Source organism: Grus americana, chromosome 3 (assembly GCF_028858705.1).
Source record: "Grus americana isolate bGruAme1 chromosome 3, bGruAme1.mat, whole genome shotgun sequence".
NCBI classification, from domain to species: Eukaryota; Metazoa; Chordata; class Aves; order Gruiformes; family Gruidae; genus Grus; species Grus americana.
In genome coordinates, this window is record NC_072854.1 from 69185291 (window position 1) to 69198349 (window position 13059).

General features: G+C 36.0%; 1 protein-coding gene across 3 annotated transcripts in view; it reads right to left on the reverse strand.

Annotated features, from left to right (window-relative positions):
* SCAF8 (SR-related CTD associated factor 8) overlaps positions 1–13059 on the reverse strand; it is a 167596-nt gene that overhangs the window by 91267 nt on the left and 63270 nt on the right. The window lies entirely within an intron of this gene.

Genomic DNA, 13059 nt, shown 5'->3' on the forward strand with positions numbered 1-13059 from the left:
GTTACAAGAGTAAACCTGTGGGTTGCTCTTGATGCACTGATTACAAAGCACTGTGAAAAAACTGAAACAGAAAATCCAACTAGCATTCCAATGTACTAAAGGTAACCCTGCACTAAGGAAACTAATATGGATACAACACTCTCATGAAAGCAAATCTCAACTGACCCAAACTGTACTCAAACTAATTTTAATATGAATGACATTAAGATTTTAGTACAGCAAAGCAGACTTCAAATCACTTGCTCCTTTAGATGCAAACCGCCTTTCACCACTCCTCCTCCCAACCACTGCAAGCCGGTAAAAATGAGACTAATGACAAGTTGGTAAAAATAATGTTACACTTCAAACCTATTGTACTAGCAACCACACGGTGTGTTTCCCTGCAGAACCCATATTGTTCTGTAAGAACAGCCCCAGAGTCAGAGACATCATGGGCTTTAGCTACCTTACCGGCATCTGAGCATTCTTTGAGGTAGAAACGGTATTTCTCTGGAAAAGAAAGAACTGCTGACATAATGAGCTGCCTAAGGCATTGGTTTCCAGCCTGTGCATCCCAGACACCAATGGACTATGGTTTAGAGTGAGGAAAGAAGTACCTAAGGAAAGCAAACCCCACCACAAATACGCTGAAATTTGCTGTTTGACATTAAGGTGACCAATTAACTTTAAAACATTTTGAGGGATTTCAGCAGGCTGAAGAAGCTTCAAAAGTTGAGTCTACACCAGTTATTGAAATCAATGTTCTCTAGAGCTGGTTTGACATTTTCCTCCCTCTACAAGGACAATGAGCTGGGGGGAGAGAGGAAGAGCATAGGCCGACGTCTGTAAATCCACAAGAAAAGTTTTTCAGGGTAACTGCAGCTTTGAGTTTCTGTTTTCACCTAAGAGCTACAAAAATAAGACTCAATTGGAATGATGAAAGATTTTTCTTACAAGCAACAATACAAAGAAAATTTTTTTTTAAGCTTTGAGATCCAAAGTAAGACATTTAATTACAGTGTAACTCTGCTAGAAATGAGCTTGGCCTGCTAGTAATAAGCAAAAATCAACTTGTATTTGATACAATGATCTTGATTCCAACAAGATGCTGGAAAAACAAGATGTTTTTGAAAAAAAGTTACAAATAGGAGAAATTAGAAAGCAGAAACATGTTAACAGGAAATTGAGCTAACGAGTGTATTTCAGTGATTTATGGCAGACTAATTCAAAGAATTAGGCACTTATTCTAACAACCAAGCATTAGAAACTCAGCCAGACATAAGGGTAAAATTAAACACAGGATAAAAGTGCTTCACTGTGGGAACAAAAAAAATCCTTCAAAGTGGTATTATGCAACTGTATCATCCTGATGATAAATGTATATTCATGTTTACATTATGAAACTAAACTACAGATTGTTTTTTCCCTCCTTTCCTTAAGATAATTCTTACAGAAACTAAATTAAGGCTGCTTAGGTGCCACAGCTGTATGGTCCTACACGTTAAACTTACAAAGACTCCTTTTATGTCTTAGAAAATAGTACCTGTGCTGTATTTTACATTAAGCTACTGAAACTATATATAAAATCTGCTCATGTTTTCAATATACTCAAAAGTATTGAATACGTTATTATTAAATACTAATACATAAATAATTCTTATATTGTATGATATATTTATTATCTCAATACATTCACTGTTAAAGAACATAAAGGCAATGATTTCATTAAGAAGTCTTTCAGATGAGCATAGTAAAATAAATACTACTCATTTTGAGCAAATTTGTGATTAAAGCCAAAGGTCATATAAATGACCAAACACTACGCAAAAAAAAAAAAATTAAAAGCATTCATAGAATTTCTCACAGGACTGATGATAGACACTGGTTTATATTTGATAGAAAGTCAAAGACTACAACTACTCTCCCATTTCTGAACTGTTGCAATTGGTAAGATATGCAGATGGACATCAAACCCAAGATGTAACTGGGACTGCACAGACAAGCGCTGCAACAGCTCTCGAGGAACAGGGAGACAGCCGCAGCCCTGCAAGGCAGCAGGAGATGGCTGCTGTGGGAAAGGGAACCCCTGTCGGAGAGACAGGATTTGAAGGGGGGCTGTTACTGAGAGGTGCCAATCTCCTCCAGAGCAGTACTTGATCACCTGCCAGCACACTGACTTCCTACACAGCTGATAATAAAACCACATGAGCAGTCTAAAAGCAATGGAAATACCTATCTGCTGAAATGTATCACCCACCAGTCACACTATCCAGAAACATCAAAAATGTATGAACGTATTTACAACATTCCTAGTCTGGAAACAAGTTTTATGACTATTTTACTGGGTTAAAACACTCCTGTAATCATGTCCGGAAAAGGATCAGATATATTAATCTAAATACGTGCAAGTGTGCAAGCCCATGAATGTTACTCTACAAAGAAAACTGATCGCTTTGAGGGTATATGTAAATATAGTGGAATAATATACAAGAGATGACAGGATCAAAATCATCCTACTAAAAGCTGCGACAAATCTACAAAGCACCTCAAATCCTAATCCTCAGCACTAGAGCAGACTGTTTTAGATAAAAGCTCTTTACTTAGTTCTTTTCAGAAGTGTACTTGGCTGGTCCCCTTCCACAAATGATACATTACAGGGTTTAAAAAAAAAAAAAGCAACAAAAAACCAAGAGTACTCAACATAATAAAACTTACTTAACAGAAGTTAAATAGAACATTTCTACATGTGAAAAAAATGTATTCTAAAGATAATGAAAAGCAGATTCCCTCAGCTACATTTCTTAACTGAGCTCTCCTGACCATGTTTCTCTGATGAATAAAAGTGTTTCAGGATCAAGCAGAGCAGCACCACTCTGACAAAAAGGAGCCCAGGACTTGTAAAAGGAAACAAACTTTTAAAAATTATCTAAGTCCTTGAACTATTTTGTAATGGGCCAGACATGAACAGGCAATGCTAGCTGGTGGGAGCAGGGAGGGAGGGTGGCAGCCATCAGCAGCAGAGCCTCCGTGCTAACACAGGTTAGTGTCGGGAGCGGTTTTGTTATAGTCAAAAAAGCAGAGAAATATCTAAGCACCCACTTTCAAAGACCTTTCTCATAAAATATCATGGTGATAAACAACTAAGATTCACCAATGTTTTTTAAAGTAGGCTTTGATCAGTGAAAATGACTGTGTAATCCCTAGTAAAGACCACAGGCGTTCAGAGGCCAGGCATGTAGGAACCTATACATGACCCTGAGCCTGGCATAAAACAGAGGGGAAAAATCACCCCCAGTTAGCATGTATGTGCACGAATCGGATGGAAAACAGTGCACTGAAGCACAACAGTGAATTATTTTGAGAATCGTACTCAAGTCAAACAGTACCTCACTGGAATAGGGCTTAAGAGGGCAGCTATCTGCTTTCCACAGATCACCACCACAGCGGTCTGCGAAGAACCAGCTACGACTAAGTATGCTCCGTGCGCCCTCTGCCGGTTTCACAGCAGCAAGCAACCACCTCGCGAGAAATCAGTTTAACAAAGTAAAGGAAAATCCAGGGAAGGAAAGCCATCTTAACTGCAAGCAACAGTAAAAGGAGATACTAAAATTACTTTCCAAAATTAAAAGAAATAAATATTTGCAAAACCTTTTTATTTTGAAATTACAAAAAGAAAACTAATTATTGGGTAACGCCCCTTGCTCAAAGATACTCATTACAGGTTGCAAATTACTGGCCCTATGTTTTTACTGTAGCTTCTTAATAGCTGCTTAAGTCTACTTGCATTTTTCAAAAAGACTTTAAAATAAGCTTTTGGTTAGATTTCAGTAGTCTGTTCTTTTTTGAGAGAACAAGTCAAATAGACTAATCTTAAAGATCTTAGCAAAGAAACCGAAGTCAGTGATTACATTATTTTTTATTTTTTTTTTTAAGTAAGCTAGATGTTTTCCTACCAGCTATTTCAGTTGTTTTTCATTACAGTTTCTATCAAACTAAGACAGACACCCTACTCTCATAAACACAGGATTCAGCACTTCTTGTTTTCAGAACCACTTCTTTCCCTTTTAACATATCTTTTATGAACAGGGCTTGCAATAATCATTTCTCCTTAGTTTACAAGACTCCTCTTGACTGTTCAGAGTTACACCTGAACCTCCATGCTCTGTAAAGCTGACATAACTCAAACTTTTGCACCTTTGAAAATCCCAAACCTAAAGCAAAACAAAATGCCAAAGTATAACAGTGTTAACCCTCAACAGCAGCCAGCTAGTTAGGCACCAATTCTACTTTATAACCACGGAAAATACATATAAACCCACGTAACTTCACTTAATATCCCTCACAAATCCTTTCATTTCACAATTCTTCAAAACCACAATAATCTCCCTTTTAAATAAATACATTCTAAAAATGTATTTAATTAGTAATAAAACACTTGTTTTATCATATCAAAACTCAAGTTCATTGCATCACTAACAAAATCAGCAAGTGCTTAGAAAATGTTTTTGAATATGCAACATTTTGCATCTTTGTGAGAGTAGCTTCTATACTATTTAATTTTCACAAAACAAGGATCTCTTGAAAGAAAAAATGCATGATACTCTGTCACGTGATAGCTTGCTACTGTCTGTAGATTTGATTACAAAAGTGTTCATCATTTTAGAGCGCAGAATAAATATTACATTATTAACCATGGGTAAGGTGTTTGAGCTTCAAAGATCTCTCCTGTTCCTGCACATAACTCAGTCCTGCTAGCACAGATTCCCCACTTGCTGTGCTATTCTCCTGTTGTCTAACTGCTCAGTTTTGCATCCTCTTCTCACTCCATTATGCTGTGATACACTCAGGTGGAAATTAAATGCAGAAAACATAATTTTTGAAAGAGCAAAATGCAGAAATTAAATGCAGAAAACGAATTTTTTTTCAAGGAGCACACTGTACATAGAAACAATGTATAGGACACAAAGAATAAAGGATAAAATGATAAAAATTTCTTGTACCACAGTCTGTACAGTCAGAACATACATGTTTGTTTATAGAAATACTGTGATCCAAGAAAAATGTAACCATGACCTGAAAACAACAATGTAATGGCACTGGAGTAGAGTATAGGATCCTGACCACCTCAATTACTTCTGTGAGCAGGGGATATGCAACTCCTCTCACCAACTATTGCACTCTGCTAGCTCTATTTTATGCAAGAGAGAACTAAACAGTGAAAGAGCAATAGTGTTTTGTTTTTAAAGAAGAGACAGAAAAAGGTGCATGTGGAAGGGAGTTTGCTTCATGCCTCAGACAAGACCTAGCAATACCTGGTAACTTCACAGGTGCTAGGAGGGTTCACAGCTTTGCTGGCTATTTCAAGTGTTCGGAACAAGTATGTCAGAACTGGCCACACTTCACAAAAAGGAAAGCCAGATGCTGGCCTTCTAATTCATATAAGGTCTCCGAGTCCCAGTGTAGATGATAGTTAACTAGGGGAGTAACCCATCCAGCTGTCATTCTTGTCTTCCTATGTGCAGGGGCTTGCTGCAATGAGGGGTTCAAAAACTGAATAAGGTGTCCTGGCAAGGCAGGCTCACTCTTTTCACACGCTCCTCTGGCTGCACATACCCTGAGGAGCTGCTCTTCACAGAAGTTGCAAATATCTTTTGGGGACACACTGGACCTTCCCTTCTTAAGAAGGTGAAAAAGTAGGCTCCGGCAGGCTGGCTGCACACCACTGCTTTATGTAGGTGGGGAAAGCATGAAGGAATAGCAAGAGTATACAGAAACTGTTACTTCAAAACCCGTCAAAACTTCACTTTCAGACTGAAGACACTGGAAACCATGCTATAATCAGCTTTGAAATGCTCATTGCAAAGAGCTTTTGCCAAAGAAAAAAAGTGAGAGTTAAAATACAAATTGGGAAAATCTTTTGTCACTCCAGTAGAGATTTTGTGCCAAAACACATCAAATATCCAATTTCAAACTCTTTAGAAATGGAGAACGATGGCATCAGAAGGATTCAAGAGGCGACCTAAGAACATCTTGGTTAGGAATAGCAATGATGATGGGATGTAGCAGTTTTATGCCAGCTGTTACCAAGCATGGTCAAGACCACGTGAGGAACAGGAAAGTAAATGCAAGCGAATGGTACATTTGAGGTATCCACCTACTGTTAGTGTTTTAGGTCAGAACCCTGAAAAGTTTCAGAATTTAACTCTTGGTCTTTTCCCAGAAAGTGAGACCTAGAAGTAGGAATCACATGCCTGTCTTCAGATACAATTCTACTTCAGAACAATCCAAACAAGCACCTACAGTGGTTTAATCACCTTTCACCTTTCTTTCTTGTAGCAGGGTTCCTATCAAGTAGAGCACCTGGTTCACAAATCTGACTTGGCCAGCAATGATTAACTCGAAAAACACATTGGTTAAGTACTTCTCCTATTTATAAATATTAACCACATGACAAAGTTCAGTATAAAAAGACTATTCTGCTGCCTGCTGTAGTAATACTGTTATTGTCACTCAGGCAGAAAAGAAAACCTTGATCCCTTGTGTCTATACGGCTCAAGACCAGCCCACCCTCGAGGCACCTGCCCATGCACCTGTAAGGCACAGTAGTTTGTCTGGACCCATTACCTCATAGCCTGAGACAAGAAGTTGTGGTAGGTGGGTTTTCCAGCCAAGTGCCGGAGTAATTAAGGCTTTGTCTGTCACAGTCCACCAGAGCACCATTTCCTATACTATAAGGCTGGGAACGTTATAGTCTTGCGTAACAAAATCACCAACAAGACCAAACCTTTCCTACGTATGAAGCAGTTATTCTGTTTCATTTTACTTAAAAAAATAAAATCCTAACCATCAAGTGGTGTAAAAATCCGGTGTAATCAACCAAATGTTTCACAGCAAGCTAAATTTAGACCCCTGACTTAATATTTAGATTATTTAAATATTCACCTGATTTTCAGAGATGATGTGCACTTAAATCTATATATGAACAGACCCATGTTTCCTTTGACACAGCAAGAGTGGAAGACAAAACAAAGATCCGTCAGCTGCAGGAACACCATGTCACATGTACAGCAAGAAAAAGAGGTTATACTGTACTTTGTGTTTCGTTTCATATAGTGTAGACTGTAAACACTGTGGCTGAGCTTTCCAAAAGCTTCTATGAAATGGATATATACACATACATCAATCGATCAACAATAATAAATTCTAATAAATAAATTGTGTATCTTGTGGTAAGTAGCTCAAGTCAATGCTAGACAATTACTGGAAGATAAGATGCATCATTTCAAAACTGTACTATAAGATGCTTAATAGGTCCCAGTTTTGAAAAAAATTGAGACAAAAGAACAACAGTGAAATTTCTTGGAAAAGACCTCTAAGAAAATAGAATTTTCAAAGAGACAGCTTTCAAAAAAAGCCAATCACATGGTAAAACAAACCACAAATTAAAAAACTTTCCAGTTCTCTAGCAGACTTTAAGTCTTATTTTCTTACCCATAAAATGCTAGAAATGTTTAGAAAATTACTTTCACATATTTGTTCCTTTTGGATTTACCTTTCCTTGTTTTCTGTATCAAGATGAAGTATTTAGAACAAATTAACTCTCAAAGTTGGGAAAGGTGACACTCTTCATTTTCAGACAATTTGTGGGTTAAATTTCTTCACTGTGAATAAGAAAGACTAAAATACCTGGTGACAAGGTAAAGAATGGAGAAGGGAAATGAAAGACCTTGGCATTCACTACAGGGTGCAAGTGTTGCATGGGACAGCTCCTGAGGTTGCTCTAACTTGTGCGTAACTTCTCAAGTTGTATATCAGAGACAGCAAAAACTGCTAGGTGGTATGAAAAAAGCCCTTTTAGTTATGTTCTTGAACATGCTGGAACCAGACTATCATGACAAAAATGTAATTTTGGATAACAAATTTATTTCTTTTTTTACATGTTATCCATTCTTCTTTCTGTTCTAGTTAATACAGAAATGTAAGAACTTTTCATTGGAGAAGGAAATTTATTGAGGAGAGTTAGGCAGCGCATTCTAAAATGAAATAGAAAAGTTTATTAACCTAGTGCATTATTTTTTATTAAAATAACTTGAAGAAAAAAATGCTATTTAAATACAACAACCTTTCAAAAAAGCAGTAAGCAGACAGGGAAAAGAAAACTAGAGGACATAATGGATTCTAAACAAAGATCAGTGACCATGTAGTACAGGGCTGCTCTACATCCTGCAGTGAAAAGATCTACTTTGAAAGTACGATCATTTTGGGAGAGCCAGAAGATAGGAGCAATGCGTTTATCTAGGTTTAATTTCCTTGCTTTCTTTCACTCCATGAATTTCCTAGCACAGGACTAGACAAATAAAGCACCTGCAATTTTTTCCAGACATTTTGTACAATCTATTCCACCATACTCTCAGAATCTCAAAACAATCTTTATTAGGGCTGCTTGCTCATAAATACTTACACTGGGGAACTGGATTTGAAAGAAAAAAATTATTCCCTAGAAGGCTTCGGGCTTAAAAAGCAGTAGAAAAATCAACGTAACTAGCACCAGATAACCTTCTACCACCTCCTTTTCCAAAGGCCGCAGAAGAAGAAACTGAGACACGCAAGATCAAGTGTTCAGAATTCTGGATCCAATGAAGCCAATACCAATGTCCCAGTGGTAAACAAGTAAGGTCGTGTATCACATACTGGTTTAGTACTCAGACTGAAGCAGCATCATTTTAAAGTCTCCAGAAATAACGTGAAAGGTAATGTAAAAATTTTCATCAAGAAAATTGTATTTTCTACAGATAGCAGAAAGGAAATGATACCGTAGCTAGGACTTCCCCAACCAGGATACTATTGTGAAATGCACCCTTTTAACTACTGAGATACTTAAAAGTAATCATTAATTATCTCTGTATTAAGTAGACATTCCTCAACAGCAATGTTTCAGATTGGTGGTTCACACAATTCCGCAATCTCCTCTTTTGATTTCTCCAACGGTTTTGCCCCAAACAACATCACTCCCAACTTCTCACTAGCTGTCTGTGTCTGTATTACAGTGATGTAATACTTATGATGTATTACATAACATACAAAATACATACACATTAATCAGAATATCCTCTAATAATTGCTCAGAGTGGAACCCCGAATGAGGTCAGTACTTGGACTGGGAGATAACACAAACAAGGAACAAAAAACCCCGTGGATTTTACACCAACACCTCAGTTCAGCAAATTCCTTGCAAGTACGATAGTTATTATGCTTTTACCTAGGTTCTGCAGTATCTACTATTTACAAAATACCCAAATAGGTGTATTAACTTTGCATCAAGTTATTTTTTCCAAGAACCTTATAATCTTACAAACATTTACACCTTCCTGGGTTTTGTTTTTTTCACTTTTGTGGGGTTTTATTTGTTTATTTGTGTTTAATTAAGGTATGAGCAACATTAAGAAAAATGCTTAGGACTACTTAAAATCTTTGGATGCTTGCCTGTTAATTAGTAAATATCTAACCAGAACATGTGCATTAACTTTTATTAAATCTAAAAAAAAAGAGAAAGGTTTATTCATGCTTTGTACCTGAGGTTATACCTGATTTCAAATTAGGCTAACAAGCTATTGCCTCTGAAACAACATTATCCATCCACTGGTTTACATATAGATCCAATCTGTACAGCATTTTTGGTGTCTGCAAGAATTTGCCTTTTTTATGCCACTTTCCTATTTTCCATAGTGGTTTTGATCATGCGATGAGGACTGCAGGTATGAAGCACATATAAAGTGTATGCACAGAAACTGCAGACAGCATGCACACAAAACTTAAAGACTATATTTCAATATTTTGTACACATATTTATCCTAATCACTTCAAGGTTTTAGGTTCTAATAATAACAATGGGTGTCTCACTCATCAATTCATAGAACTACAGCCCATCAAGTTCATATTTTTAATATGGTGAATTTTTTAATCAACATGAAATTTGAGAAGATGCCATTGATTTGCTTTTAATAAGTAAAAAATTCCAAATTATTCAGCAAGCAGTTCAATTTGTTTTCAGTATTTTAATCACAGATAGCCTGAACAAGAAGGTTCTCAATAGTGAATTACCTATATTGGTAGTCATACTGTACACGAAATCCATGAGTTCCAAGAGAAAGATTTAGGATTGTCCTAGATTTAAATAACTCAATTATGCAACTGAATTACATAATTCAAATGTATTTCTAATTTGTGGCAAGAGGAATTCTGTGATGGCACTACTTGACAAAAGGTATTGCAAGCATGTGAAAATAAATGAAAAATGAACTAGTATAATTTTCAGTGAACATTTGTAAAGTTGAGGGTCCATTTAGTATTTATGTATTTACACTACTGAAATGACAAAGATTTTCTTGAAGAAAATCACTGAATCCAAAATTACATTTCAAATTCTACAGACAAAAATTTATTGGTTTTGTCCACATTTTAATCTAAACTTTGAAATATATGCTCCTTTTTTCAGTGGGAAAAAACTGAAGGCACACTTAAAACTGCATTTCATTGCATTGCTGAATGATATCTGATTACTTCAGAAACAGCAGAAATCTAAAGTAATTTTTTCCTTCTATCAACTAAAGTGACAATGATAGAGCTTCCTTTGACCAGACAAAGGCAGATGGATTTTTAGAGAGGACTTTAAAAACTAAGATTGCTTCTGTTTAATTACTGCTGTTATCCATAAAAACTACATTCCTTATTTTCCCAGATGTAATTATAATATGATCTCTCCTTTAGTGTGGAAGCCACATTCAGATCCAATGTCCCTGCACCTATGCCCTATGTGAATCCTACCAATCTACACCAGAGCTAACAATTCTAGATCCATTTGATACTCTTCACCTACTAAGGATTTTTTGCACTGGCTTGCACACAATTGTAACACTCCAACACAACTACAATGCTCCAGTATACAAATCAATATGGCTGTGAAGTTTACCTGAGTTTTAGAAACACATCAAGTCATCTACCTTAAAGACTCACAACTTCTGAGCATTTCAGCAGAAAGCTTGATACATGCTAATGTGAACACATATCCATTATAACACAGATATGCATACAGGAAATAATTCAAGAGGAAAACTGCAGCATTAAAGCATTAAATCAGGGAGGAAAAAATGTTCAACTAACCTATCTACAGGTTAAAATACTCTCTGACCAGATTTTTTTTTTTAAGCATAAAATAATCTCCTGTCTGAGAGCATTAGTATGATTTCATCTGACAGAAAATTTGTAATTGGCATTAGTGAGTTAACTTTAAAAGAAAAATGACAAAGTACAGAATAAGACTAGTAAACCAGTGACACCACTAATATCACTGTTACTCTATGCAAGTGCTTGAATGGGCATTTTAAACTTCTTAAAAAGAGAAAATACATTCATCTTCAACTGCACAACATATCTCAACAATCTCTTGATTTTTAGAGTGCACAGACCACTGGTCCTTCCCCTCCTCTAATCTTTGGTAGCACAGCATCCAAAAGATACTAAAAGTAGGATAGTCAATGAGACTACCCTTTTTCATCAAGTTTGTGCAAGACAGAAAGAATACAAAGATTATAGCAAATACAATTTTACAGCTCACCAACAAAAATCCTATTGACAGAATTTCATACCATCCCATCACTGACAATTACTTTTCAGATCCTATACACCTTAGCTGGAAGCTAATTACTCAAAGAGATGTCATGAATTTTCTTTTTAGTAGCTCTGATTGACTTTTCTTGACTATAAAATACCATGTACATACATTAATAAAATTAAAAATATTTAATGAGTACCCAAAGAACTTGTACAGACTAAGCAGAGTGAATAATATCACTAAGATGACCCTTCAAGGAGAAACATAAGAGTAGTTACAATTAAGAAAGTCTTGCAATAATATATTCTCTTTGCCACTGCAAAGTTTCTGCTGATGCAAATGAATATAATAAAGCAACATGGCGGAAAGATGCTTTTGCCATTCTTGTTCAAATAAACAGTTTCAAATTTAAAAAGAATATCCTGCCTTTATGCCTTTTGAGTCAATCCCTCATCTACACAAGTAGATGGCTTCCAGCACATGCTTACTTGTGAAAACATAGCACTTGAAAGGAAAACGTGACTAAAGTAAAATTCAAAGAATCAGTAATAGCTGTCGACAGGAAAGAAAGATCCTTTCATTACTTAAATTAACTAACAAAAAATTGTCCTAGGTACCCTTTATGACTCCGATACTCTGAACAGGTTTTAAAAGTGTATCTGCTTAGCTCTTATTATTAAGAAACAAAAAAAGTCACTCTTATTAATATGTTATTTTTAAATACATTACTGAAAATACAAGGAATGAAATTTGGGATCCATTTTTACCAGTGTCAAATCAAATGACCCAAAGATTTGAGTTAGAAGAACATGAATCAAGAAAATGAATACTGTAAGTGTTGACCAGCGTAACAGATCTGTGCACATGTTCAAAACTGCTGACACTGTATTTTGAGAGAATTCGGCAATGGCTTATTTTATAAATACCTTCTATAGACAATTTATTTGGTAATTTACCAACTGTGCTTAAGTAATGCCTGTGCATGCCACACTACAGGCTTGATTACAGTATTCCCATTTTGCCTTAGAGTACCTTAACTTCATAAATAAAGCCATTTAAATCACTTGAAATGGCTTGAAAAATGGTATAGAGCTCTGCTGAAGCAAAGGAATCTAACAGAATCTATACCCTTGAGTTTGTAATAACAGCATGAAGCACTACATATAAAAATGAAAGTGTACCAATATTTCACAGAAAAAGGCTTCAGCAAAGAAATCATGTCCTCATAGTGAATGAAGGCTATGTTTCACCTTTGTAATCTTTATGGACTTAGCATTCTGCTCAAATACAGTACAGTGAAAGATTAGAATCACAGGCTGTTTAAAAAGGTAATAAATACATATAACTTACTAACACATAAGGTTTTCAAGTAAATGTGCATGCCTAAATATATTGTGTTGCCTGCAAAGCTACCTGAAATATGTTTCAATATGTAAGTTACTTATGTAAATAGTGATCAGCTTCTTCAG